Genomic DNA, 12,858 nt, shown 5'->3' with positions numbered 1-12,858 from the left:
ATCAGATATTCACTTCTATCAGGCACTTTAAATAAAGTATAAAGTGTTGGCATGGAGGAAAAGTACAAAGCTATTCTAAAAGGAAGCACACTGATTAAAAATGAATAAATAAGTTCAAATAATGAAAGACTATAAAAAAAAGCTAAAATCTACACTCCAGTGCAGGCAATGTATGAGGATGACAACATGTTTACCTTAAGTTTCTATTTAACTCTACTGACAGCTATTCCCAGTAAAACTGAAATAAATAATGGTAACACACCTTTCATTCTCTTTTCCTTACATATGTGCATATATAAATATGTGTATGTGTGTTCTGACACATAGATACTAGTACCAGCATTTCTTCTATAAACTTAACTTGGATTAAGACCTCAGCCCTGCAGCCTGGAGATTTAATCACATCATCCCAGAGCTTTCAATGAAGGGTGTTTCTGTGCTCACAAGAGCTGAATCACAGATATTAAGCTGAGAGAGAGGTTAAGTGCTTACACCTCTCTTGCCTGGGACCCTCCTGCTTTGATACCATTTTTAGCTCCTTGTAAGAGATAATTAAGCCCCAAAACCACTTTCATGGAAGACCTTTGAGTATTCATGTACATCAGATCAGGGCTGGAATCTGTAGATTCCTGATCAAGACCCTTTCTCTTATAACATCAAAGTATTTATTTTTTATTTCATGAACAGTCCTTGAAACTGCTCCTCTATCCACTAAAAACCCATACTAGAGCCAATTAAGGTGTCATATGAAATTGACTGGGCATTAAACTGAAAAATCTATGTTTAAACTCTTGCCTTCATGCAAGCTGGCTTTACAACTGGACCGACCTACAGCAAACAGTCAAGACTATCAGAAATGGTATGAAGGATCATTGTATAAATGGAAGCTTGCAGTCAGTCAGAAGAGTTTTCACTTTATTGATCAGCTAAGATGAGAAAAAAACATCTGTAAGTGCAAGTCTGAAAAAAAGGGGAGCTCTTACACATCTTGTTTACCTGGACCAGAAACTAAAATGCCTGTATTCCTCAACACTGTGGAATCCTCAATACTGAATTTAGAGGTTCAGCAGACCAAAATACTACCCTAAACAATCTGTAGCCGAAACCTCAGACAAATGAAAGGGCTCAGCATCTGTCATGAGCATTTCTGAATTAACATGTTGTAGCTAAACTGTTGTGTATTTCACACACACACTCAAATAAGTGAATTACTTTTTGCATGAATATTGGCCATTCCAATGGTACACAAGTGGTATAAATGTCCCATACTTTTGAACATAAATTATGTTATCAGTCCTATATAGCAGTTACAAATATGTCTGGAAGAAGCAGGAGAAATTAATGTAAGACCAATGCCTTACCAGGTAGAAAACTCTCCTTCCTGGTGAATGGTACCCTGAGGGAAGGAGGATGGCATGAAAACTGAACATTGTAAATACACTGAATGATTTCTTTTATAATGGTGTATTACTAATGACTCCCTGGTTAAGATTGGGTTGAGATTTGCATTTAAATCAAGGCTGAAACAGCCTTATTTCACACTTTAATGGTTGAGTAGTCTCTAAATTTGGCACAGTATGCTTCAGAGTAGAATTTTGCTAGTTACTTTCTTTAGTAAATATTTTCTACACAGTTATTAAATATTTGCAAATGAAAGTTGCAAAGGAAACAACTTTCTTTTTGTATCTCATTTTGTTGGATTTTACAATCCTCAAGTCCAGCAAACTTCACAAACACCTGAATGCATTTATGTGTATGGGCACACTTTACAGTCCTTCAGGTATTTTTTACCTGATAAATTACTGCCAACACTCTGGAAATTCTGAATGAAGGACAAGCTGCTGTTTTGCCAAACCAGCCAACCAGCCTACTGGAGCTGCATGTAGAGGAGACCCTTCATCCAGGCTTGTTTTGTTGAAAATAAATCTTTTCTTCCTTGAATTCACTCATCCTTTTTTCCTGTGTGGAGCTTGGCAGTTCATCACATGTATAATATCATCACTACTGCTTGTTGCAATCATGGAATTTTATGATTGTATACTTTGATCCATAAAAAGGACACAGTCATAACTGTAATGGGAAAATGACATTTTTTGTTGCAGATATTCATAACAAGGTGATAGAATTAGAGAACTTATCCAAAGCTAATCATAAGGACTGGAAAAGTGGGTTTTGAAATTGGATAGCATCTGAGTAAATAATACAGTTCTTCATTCCTGCTTTGAATCTTTTCATTGCAAATTCCTGTTAGCCCCATAACTCCTTCACTTCCTCACCTTTTTTCTTCCAACAGCCAAAATCCTCTCTGCAGGACAGCCTCAATCCAAGGTGCTTCACCACTCAGATGTGAAATGTTTCTTTTGTACTAAGCCAGAAGAAATTCACCAGACTGAAGACAGGCAAGAGGTGAGGATTTGAATTAGACTAAGTTTAAGGTGGGTAGGGTTAAGGAAGAGGCCAAGGAGAGAAATAATAAATCAAATGCCAACAGAATATCAGGTAACTTCAGAGCTTATTTGCCTTTCATGGCTGGTATTACTGGGATGCACAGTCCAATAACCCTATCCATGGAAAAGAAAGCAAACAACAAACCAGTATGGACTTCATACAGTGTAGCAAATATCAGGTTTAATGTATAATATTACAATTGGATTATGAATAATGGGTCGAATTTCTCTTTGATTAAGTAGTGCTGGATTAGGAAACGGGGTGCCTCAGATCAAACAGCTTGTGGAAAGAATTAGCGCAGTTCTTGAGAATCCTAGCAACTAGCAAAAAAAGAAAAAAGAGAGAGAGAAGAACATTAAAAGAGCGCAACAAAAAAGTTCCCAGCTTCAGAAGGGCAGTGAGACTCTAAAGAGCAGTGAACCTTGGGTGCAAGTGAGAGGTTGCCACATCCCGCCCCATGAGAAGCACTGAAAAGCTGCCACAGGGATTTTCTCCTCTGTCCATCGTGTTTCCACCAGTTCCTCTACTGTTTGTGTGAAAGACCCTTTTTTTTTCAATTACATAAAAGGACAAGAAGAGATAAAAGATGGGTCCAGGAAGTTATGCTGCCCAGATAATGACCCTTTCTTTGTTAAAATTCCTAAATGTGAAATCCCAAAGAGAACAAATTCAGCCTCTCATCTTCTATTTCCCTTCCTCCTTTTGTCCATGTTGCTGTCAGTCTCTTTGACACATTATTCTTCAAACACTCCCTATCAACTCTAATATTTCCCAAGAAGGAGACTCTTTTATGTTCTTCATCGTCATGAAGACACCATACATTTCTTTGGGTCAATGAATAACTTTCTCTCTGACCATTCAACCTGACAAGTAAATTACACTCAGACTTCAGAAGAAAATAATACATCTATGACCAAGATCAAACAAAACCCCTACTAACAGGGGTTAGATTCACCATGAGCCCTTTACTCATTTCAGTGTTACTGGAAATATAGCTTATCAATGTTTACTACTCTAAATATTTATATGCTTTTAAAAGCAAATAGAAATTTTAAGATTTCAGTTATCCCTTATATAGAAAGCCTTTGATTATTTCTTGCAGCTTCCACTGACACAGCAGCATTTAAAGAGAAAAGCTGCCAGGCCAAGCGCAGACCAAAGGAACATGTAAATTATCTATTCAGAAGCCCTAACTGGCTGCAAAAGCGACACCACTGATGCACTTTCAGTGAGTGCAAATGACAATAAAGTGCTGCAGGTCATGGAAGGGAAAGCAAGTGACTGTCAGAAAAAAAGCCTGATGGTGCAGTATAGGCAAAATAGGAGACAACTGAAGTGATGAATATTTAGATACTGGACTGAAAACAAATATTTCCATGGTAACTTAATTAAATTTTTTTTTTGGTGGAAACATTTGAAAATTATTATGGCTGCAACAGAAATTGAACTACAGTTTTTTCTTGAAGTCTTTCTTTAGGCTAGGGTTCACAATTTAATTCCTGTCCAGCATATACCAAAGAGAGAGCTAAAACAAGTAAATATTACATGATTGTCTTAATATTTGAAGGATTAGGTGCATAAAGGGTGTGGCATACACAAGTAGGTAAGTAATAAAAATCTAAGATATCAAGGTGTTATATGTGGGATTTTAAGTTTGAAGTACATTTCCCTGAGATGGGCATGGCTTACCCACTTTCTACATAGTATATACAACAAAAGCAGAAGGAGAGAGAAAATTCCCTATGAAAAACAGGACAGTCAGTGTATTTTCTAAACTACTTAAAAACTAAACAACTTTTTAGACATTGTTTATTGTAGTTTCATACAATATTACTGATAATTTTTTAATTTGCTTTATGCGAACAACTGTGCCATTCTGTAAGCTGAAAAGCTTAGTATTAAACGACCTGTTACTACATGATACAATTCCTTAGCTGAATCAGAATAACAGCTTAAAAGAGGCATTTCACACAGCTAAAAATGGGTAACTGGAAGACAAAAAATAATCAAAAGGTCTTATCATCAGATACTGTGTGTTCCTGCTCTAAGAACAATAACAACAGTGATTCATAGTTGTGCAGAGAGATGCTTAGCTGCTGAAACATTCTTTACTGGTAATTTTGGTCCCATAAAGATTTTGAAAATGTAAGTCTTCATTAAACATTTGCCAGTTTTCATTATTTTTGCACCTATACTTTTTCCCTAATTTTTGGATTGTTTAAATCTCTTGCTTACAATCAGAACCTATAACAAATATTATGGTTCATCCACTTTCATTGGTCTGTACCACTTGACTTCAGCTGGACCACAGTGTTTATTGAATGAACAAAACTCTATATTCTTCTTTTAGAAGGGAGAAGACCACAGGAAGGGAAAGGGACTGCTGTCATCAGCAGTGTGCCTGTGTGTGTCCCTGACTGTCCATTCCTCTCTCTCCCTCTCAAAGCTGATTCCCCATTTTCCATCTGTTTAATTTGCTTAAGCAGTTAATTAATTTAAAGACAACTTTTGTCAATATGTTTAGTTAGCAAGTCGCTGTCACAGGAGTGTCCCATCTCACTCGTGGGAAGATGATTTTAGTTGTCAGATGAGAATTTAATGATGTAAATGTTGGTATTTTGTCAAAAATCCTGCTTTACATCACGGGAATAGGCACATGACATCTTATCTACCTTTCGTTTGTAGTGGAAGGCTACAGTCCTGTCCTCATGGGAGGGAAGGGCAATTTATCCCAGCATTTACAGGGCCAGCTCAAGACATGCATACCAGGGCAGGATTTTTGTTGATACTTTTTGGAGAAAAGTTCTAGAATCTGTCAGTGCCCCACTTTTTGGAGAAAAGTTCTAGAATCTGTCAGTGCCCCTCTGAACTATGAGCTGTTTTCTTTATGTTTTTACAGGCAAAGAAGAAATTCCCTCATTGATTCTGTCAAGATCTTTCCTCCCCCTGACCTCTGGTCCCATTTCATATTCGGTCATTTCCTATTTCACAGGTACTCTGGGTTCTCTCACTAGAGTGGGCCATTCACGCATGGAGACATTTCTTGTCAAATCAGGCTTGAAATGCCACTGCACTTTTCCTTTTATTAACCACCTTTACATGATAATCATCACCTTGCTTGCTGTGACTCAGCACCGAGCATTAGTGATCTATGTGCAGCAGACCACTGCAGTTGGTGAAAAAAGTGGGTTTTTCCTTCTCCTCCCTGATAATTGAGGCTTTGCTTAGATGGCAGGAGTGAAAATATTAACACCTGGAAATGAGGGAAAAACAAACAGCATTGTTGAGCTTCATTATAACTAAGAGCTTTACTAAAAGGAACATCAGTGCAATTAGAGTGTAATCCAAAGCCCATTAAAGTCATTGGGAATCAGTCCACTGAATTAAATAGGCTTTAGATCAGGCCCACACTGCATTTCAGAAGGCAGTGCTATCTGAAGGAGATTGCATTTCTAAGTGTGAATAACACTGCTGCACACACAGCTTTGCTAACAGAAATTCCAGCTCTGTCACATTTTCTGTTGCTGGCATCCTCTTTTCATCAACATTTGTCTTGTAGCAGATTGTGGTTATTATTCTAAATCCAAAGTGCTTTTTGAAAAAGCATCATCATCATCTGGGCAGATCTGCTGAATAGTTCTATAACATGGTGGGCATGGCCATGGCTGACACAGAGCAATAATAAAAAGGCACCTTGGAAACATGTCATTTTAATGTCCTATCAGTTTTACAGACATTTTAAATGTTTTGTACTTATGACCAGAACTGGCTCTGGAAGTGGAAAAAAAAGCACGACTGGGGTCAGTTGCTCAGAATGTTTGAATGTCTTGCAGAAGCCCCATGTCAAAAGGCCTTGAAATAACCATACATTTCTCCCTGTGATGCTGCCAAGAGAGGAGAGGTGGCAGAAAGTATTTTAATCCTTAGTGGCAACTTTGTCCCTAAATTCATTGCTGGCATCCATTGCTGGCTCAGCTAATTATGGTGAGTCAGGATAGGGCAGATTGTTGCACTTACTGAATTTAAAATGAAGAAAAGGAGTGCGCTAAGGGAGCTGGCATTAAACAAAATTCCTTCACCAACATATAGCACACACCAGGATGCTGTCTCTCCTCTTCCTCTTGCATGGATGAACATTTTTGTAGGGGTTATGCACCATCTCTACCAGCTATACCTCGATCACCCGTGGGCAGGGAATTTGTGCACCCCTGCCCTGCTGTGCTCGAGAACTCTGACTCAACCTCTGTGGCTAATCCTGCTTTCCACATGAGAGTCATTGTGGGAGAGAAAACACATGTCGAGATAGGCTAGAAGGAAGGGATTTTCTGACCAGGCCCATTTTTCTCACTAGACACATTTCCATACTTTTGTAGAAGCTGTGTTTGTAAGAGAAGCGCCAGGAAGGTGAAACAGTGATATTTACTATATGCCTTACCATGGATGAGGGGATGAAGGGAAAAGTATGAAAGAGATGCAAAAAACCCAAGTAAACCAGTTAATTAATTAGATGTTGGAAGGTGAGAGCACAAGCCTGCTCTGTATCAGTCAGTCTGACAGGCAAGAGAAAAGGTGGTGGCTCTCCAGGGTTGAAGAAGACGACAAGTGGAAGAGCCCATCTCTAACCCAAAGGCAACTGGTGCAGCTCACAAGAAAACAATGTTCTTTGGTTGTGGAGATTGTAAAAAGCCTTGAACAAAATTATTTTTATATCTCAGGCCAAATAAGCAATATTTATACTGTCAAATAATTTTCAGTAGTTTTTTTTCCATTAGTAAATGAATTACAAATGAATTCTGTGTTAATATCTGACATACAGACAAAAGAAAGAAACAGTACATGAGCTACACTTGAAGAACCTGGACACTGAACTGGGCAGGGAGAACAGACAGAAATAATGGGGAACAGAAGACATATTTCTTTTTCACCCATTTATGACAAAATTCAAGACAAAGATTAAATAAATTAATAAAAGCAGGAGAGTATTCCTTTATCAAGTTCTGGGGTGGAACTATTAATTCTTAGATATGAGAGTTTACAAAACCCCCAAAGAACCTACTAGAAATGCTGTTGCTGAGAGCATTGAAGTTTTGCTACCGGTGGCAAGTAATAAAATATGGGAAGCCAAGACGTAGAGTTTGCTATTCCTGTTATAAATATGCATCCTCCTTCACCCAACAGAGAAGAGAAATTTAAATTCTCAGTTCTTCAATTCAGCTGCATCATTTGGAATTAATTTCCCCTAAAGAAAAAGCAAGGGATCAAACAAGGTTGATCTTTGTTACAGTCACCAAATAAAATTGAACTTGACACCAAATATTAATAATCCTTGGGCATAACCAGTGGTATAAACAGCAAATTTCTGACTGAAGGCAGAATAAGTTAGCTCTAATAAAAAAAGTCTTGGATTAAATTTATGATTTGCGGATGAAGCATCTAACACTATTATATTCTGATAAAATCACATGTCAGAAAGAGGCCAGAATATTTTGCCCAGTGTCTGTGCAAGTTTTACTTACTTGCTTCATCCAACAAAGCAAGGATTTCTGTAGCTGCTTTTCTAAAGAAACCAGAATGACTTACAAGCATCACTTCACTTATGCAAACAATGGAGAATGGACAATTACAAGCTGAAATAAAACTGCCCTGGTGTGAAACTCAAAAACAATCCACAAAAGTTTAATCAGGTGGGAAGACTATTCTCCTCTGGAAACAGCAATAGCACATTGGAGATGCAGTACGGACATTTATGCAAAGTGGTCAGGACCTCAATTTCACATTTTGCATTTTCATATTCAATAGCTTGTTACCCCATATACTTTTCTTCATCTTTAATTTAATTACAACTGGATGCTGAAATGATGTGTATTGAATAATTGGTGCCCCTTCCTACAGCCTATTGTTCTACCCATTTAAAAAGTCTGATAGATTTACAGTAGAAAGTGGTGCAACAAAGTGCTATCATATTGTGAAGTGAAGGAAATAAAATCAAATTAACACTAATTTAATTCTGAATACAAGTGTCCACAATAAGGTCTTAAAGTGATTTACCTCCACTGTTTAAATGGCCAGTTCAGATTAATTTTCTGGTATTCATGCAGATAAGGTCTTATTCAAGAGCAACTGACTTCTCACTTCTGGGGAACAATTTTATTGACAATGTAAAAACCAGGAAAGATGTTCATTGCCAAAGTGACACAGGAAGAAACCTATCAGCTATTGACTGCATAATTTAGCCAGGAAGTGACAGCAAGAGGATTACATCCAGGTTACATACAACTAAGTTCAACAGTCATTGAGGAGCTATGATATAAGAGGAAGTGGATGAATTATCACAAACTGCTTGAACTTTGAATAAAGGCAGGCACTAAATGTATCAACATGCAAAGCTTTGAAACATGCTCAAGTCAGAATGCGATCATTTTGCTATTTTGAGCAATTTTGATTTCCATTAAGGGCAACTTTCATATTCTATTTTATCCACTTTGAAATAAGATGTTTGTACCATGGTGTCAGGCTTTGCCCTTTTAGAAATGAAATTTTATCTGTCAGATATTAGTGGAATATTAGTATGTGTCCACATTCTCACACACTGGCATCTTAAAATGATTTTGTGAAGAAGATATTTTAAGTCATGCTTAAACAGAACAAAATGAAATCAGCTCATATATATTCTCTGTATAAGAGAAATTGATTTTAACATTACTTTGGAGCACATACATCACTTCTGCACACTACTTCCTTTGTATTTTCTTCAAACTCCCTCTCCCCTCCAGCAAAATCAACAAATATAAAATGTTGCTGCTTAAAAGCACATCACAAAGTGTGTCTGATGGACATAGGCATCACGTGCTGAATGCTGGTTTGCGTAGAATTTTCATTCACTGTGCTTTGCTATTAGCATCTTTGAGTTTTCCGTTTTCCAAGTCTTTTGCTTTTAATTTTAATAAATTTTACTCATGCTTATCTGCACAAAGGTGTTCCAAAGGGATTAAGATGGAATAGAGGAAAAAACTAAAGCAGACACCTTTTATTTTCTGTTCACCACCATTTCTATGTGAGAGGTTTTTTTATATTTCCAAAAAGCAGTACTCTTGCAAAAACATAGAGAGACAACTTCATCTTTCTGCTTTCCTAAAATGTTTTCCTGAGGCAACTAAAGGAAAGCAGTAAAGGTAGACATATAATTGTTTTGATTTCAATAAAAGTAACCATTCACCTCTCAGGTCAGGTGTTGTGGTGTGATAATGCCATTTAGATACAGAGTAATTTCTAGAGCAACAGGCATTTTCATAGCCCAAGGAACAGTGGCCCAGCTCTTTAGCTGGCATAAATCAGCACAGTTGCACTGAACTAAATGGAGCGACTCTGATTTACATAAACCAAAAACATGGTCCTGTGTTTCCAGAACCACATTTTGTAATATCCTGAGGATATGTTTTGAAATAAATAAATAATTCAGGGCTGTGTTATTCACCAGGCAAGCTTGACTTGCTGTGCTGAGCCAAGACTTGAGCACAGCCCTTATGGCTGACAGGCACCATTAACTCACAATTTCACAGCAATATCCACAAATACCCAGTTTGACTCAAGAATATTAGGGAAACCACTTTCCCACCCCAGATCTCTGTCATGGAGTAATATCAAATGGCTACTTAGCACAAGAGTTTCTTCTGAAGAAATTACCCATAGATGGACATCTCATCCTTGCGGATAGCATGAGACTCAAAATCCTCCTTTAATTAGGGTTTGATGAAGATGGAACACCCAAAGCAGGATACAAGGAAAACAGAAGAGCAGTGTTATAAACAAAACTGGTTTATGTTGGTTATCAAGTGATGTAATTTAACAATATGAGAATTTTCTATACTAAACATCAGGAAGTATGTGGGAGCCCTTGGTAATTCCCCTCAGGCCCACCTGTATCCCATACTTTAAATTAAGGGGAGAGAAAAATACACTGGTTTAAATTTTACGACAATTTTTGGCCTGAAGCAAACCTCACATTTTCCCCAACACAAATCAGCTGCATTTAATTCCCCAGACAGCTGGCATGAACACAGCCTCTCCACAGGACACCTGAATTACAAAATTAGCACATTCAGAACTCTAAATCACATTCCATTACATTAAGCCCTAAGGTCCAACGTTATGGAGAAGGAGAATAAATTGCAGAACTTCTCCTGAATTAACCCTCTTAGCACACTTTCAAAGTTAAATTGCCCTTTCCTCCCCTTTTTGGAGTCATGGAAACTTAAACACTCCCTCCTGCCCTTTCTCATCTGTTTCTCTTCTTGCCTAATGGAACAGCTTATGGGACAGAAGTTGAATACCTTGTCAGAAATTTAGATTTGTAAATTAGCACATCACAAGCTATTTTTTCTCACTTAGGAAATGTGTGAGTTAATTTTTATGCCTGGTCCTTCAAGACAGTACTGACCCATCCAGGTCTCCTCAGCAGCACACTGTTGAAGTGTGAAGGCACACCTGCCCAAAACAAGCACATGCCCATCAGGATTTCTTGTGTACAAGTGGCTGCAAACCAAGTAGTAGTTCCTGGGAGAAGAGATGCAAGTTTTTGAGGCAATGTTGTGTGCAGCTATGCAGAAGTGACCTGATTAGATTGTTGCAAATTTGCTAGTTCTTGCGATGCTATGATCATATTATTTTTCTGTTGCAATTACTATGAATTTTCCTGTTAGGTATTGTACACATAAAAACCATTGTTTTACAGGCTCAGCTTTTGACTCAGTAGATGAAGGCAATTAAAAAGGTAATGAAAAAGTAGCAGCTGACCTTCAAGGAGGAAGAATAGGATCAGAAAAAGTCATAGCTATGTGCTTGAGAAAAAAAAAAAGTATTATGTTTGACAAAACACCTTTTTTCCAAATTTTAGATTCTTCTTAACATTAAGTACTGAATATCAATGTAATGTTAAGATATCTCCAACAAGTATGAAAATTTTTACATTTGCTCTACATGTGCATTAATAGAGTGCCAACATGTGTGGGATTAAGTCCTTCCCCCATCCACCTCACAGAAGCTCCTGGGAAGTTAGTTCTGCATGTGTCTGCCACAAGGACTTGCTCCATTCATAGGTTCAGCTCTGCTGAGATGAAAGTACAGTCAAGATTCACTGGTGTTTGCAGGGAAGTTCTGTCATTTACTCATTCCTTGTCACCTTTTTTTCAGTGTGATGGGAAAAGGACTGCGTTGAATCATTACAAGCACATCCAGGACTTGTTGCTTGAAATTACCTCACATCAAAACATTAGTAATTTCTGCCTCAAAATGCCTCTCTGCTGCTGAATCTGCTCTCTTCTCTCCTTTCTTTCATACTTTGTTGACTGTCACAGAAAATAATTTTTTAGCAGTGACATTCATTATTTATATACCTGAGATGACTTCTGCTGTGCCAAGACCAGCCAGTTAATATTGCCACTGCTCTAAAGCCAGGTAAAGCTATGCACTTCTATTGTACATTTTCAACTTCTTTAATCATTTAAATCAATTATTTCTGAGGTGTTTTTCACTACATGTTCATTCAGTGCATCTTTGCCTCTTATTTCTTGTTACAGATATTAAATTATTATTGTACGGGATACCAGAAATCCATGACAACTGTGGCAATGAGTTTTGTATTTTACAGAAAATTTCAGTGCTTGGAGAATGAGAATAAACAATGATTCAGTATTTATCTCCAAAAACCTTACTGGATCCATCTTTGCAAAATGTATTTTATAAGCAAATAACCTATGTAGTTTAAATTCTCTTGTAAATAATAGATGTAAAACTTGTGATAAAACAGACTGAAACAAATTGATTGTGCTGAGAAAAACCCCTGCCAGCTAAACAAGGAATCCTGATCTTTTATAAGATGTGCAAGGGAGTTGCACTAGTTAGCAGAGTAATTTGTGTACAGATATTTGATTTCAGGAGCTGATTCTCATGTGAATGCAGCCTGGTCTGGAGAGACTCCTCCTTGGTCTGTGAGTTACAGCTGCATCCCACAATGCAGGGGATTGCCAGCACCCTTGTCCTGAAATAGTTACACAAGGTGGGACCTCAGGCTCTGGAAATCCAAGTTTGCTGGGACAGAGACCTTTGCAGAGGCCCCCTGTTCTCCAGAAGCAGCTGGAGGCTGCAGAGGCAGAGCCACTCATCTCCCAGAGCTCCAAAGGCAGCCGCGCACAGGAGGAGGATAGTCAACATAGCCACGTGACAACCATGTCCAACAAAAAATGTAAAAAAGCCATAGATCTTCTGCCTTTTCCCAGATTTGTGTATCTCACACACCTGGGCAAAGGTGGAAGATACATGGCTTTTTTACATTTTTTGTTGGACATGCCATGCAGTGTGCTCAGAAGGGGCATTGCTTTGCTTGAGGGTCTTCTGCTGCCTTTGTGTTGCCTT

General features: G+C 37.9%; 1 protein-coding gene and 1 long non-coding RNA gene across 4 annotated transcripts in view; one reads left to right on the top strand and one right to left on the bottom strand.

The window, feature by feature from the left end:
* The window catches only part of ADGRL4 (adhesion G protein-coupled receptor L4), a 127,313-nt gene that overhangs the window by 98,368 nt on the left and 16,087 nt on the right, over nt 1–12,858 (bottom strand). The window lies entirely within an intron of this gene.
* The window catches only part of LOC135305164 (uncharacterized), a 35,505-nt gene continuing 24,937 nt past the window's right edge, over nt 2,291–12,858 (top strand). For both annotated transcript variants that reach the window (XR_010366441.1, XR_010366440.1), the window contains exons 1-2: nt 2,291–2,406; nt 5,348–5,440. This is a non-coding gene — a long non-coding RNA (uncharacterized LOC135305164). The remainder of the gene's footprint in view (nt 2,407–5,347; nt 5,441–12,858) is intronic.

This window comes from Passer domesticus, chromosome 7, assembly GCF_036417665.1.
Source record: "Passer domesticus isolate bPasDom1 chromosome 7, bPasDom1.hap1, whole genome shotgun sequence".
NCBI lineage: Eukaryota > Metazoa > Chordata > Aves > Passeriformes > Passeridae > Passer > Passer domesticus.
The sequence above is the reverse complement of the archived record's forward strand: the minus strand, read 5'-3'. Positions and strand labels throughout refer to the sequence as shown.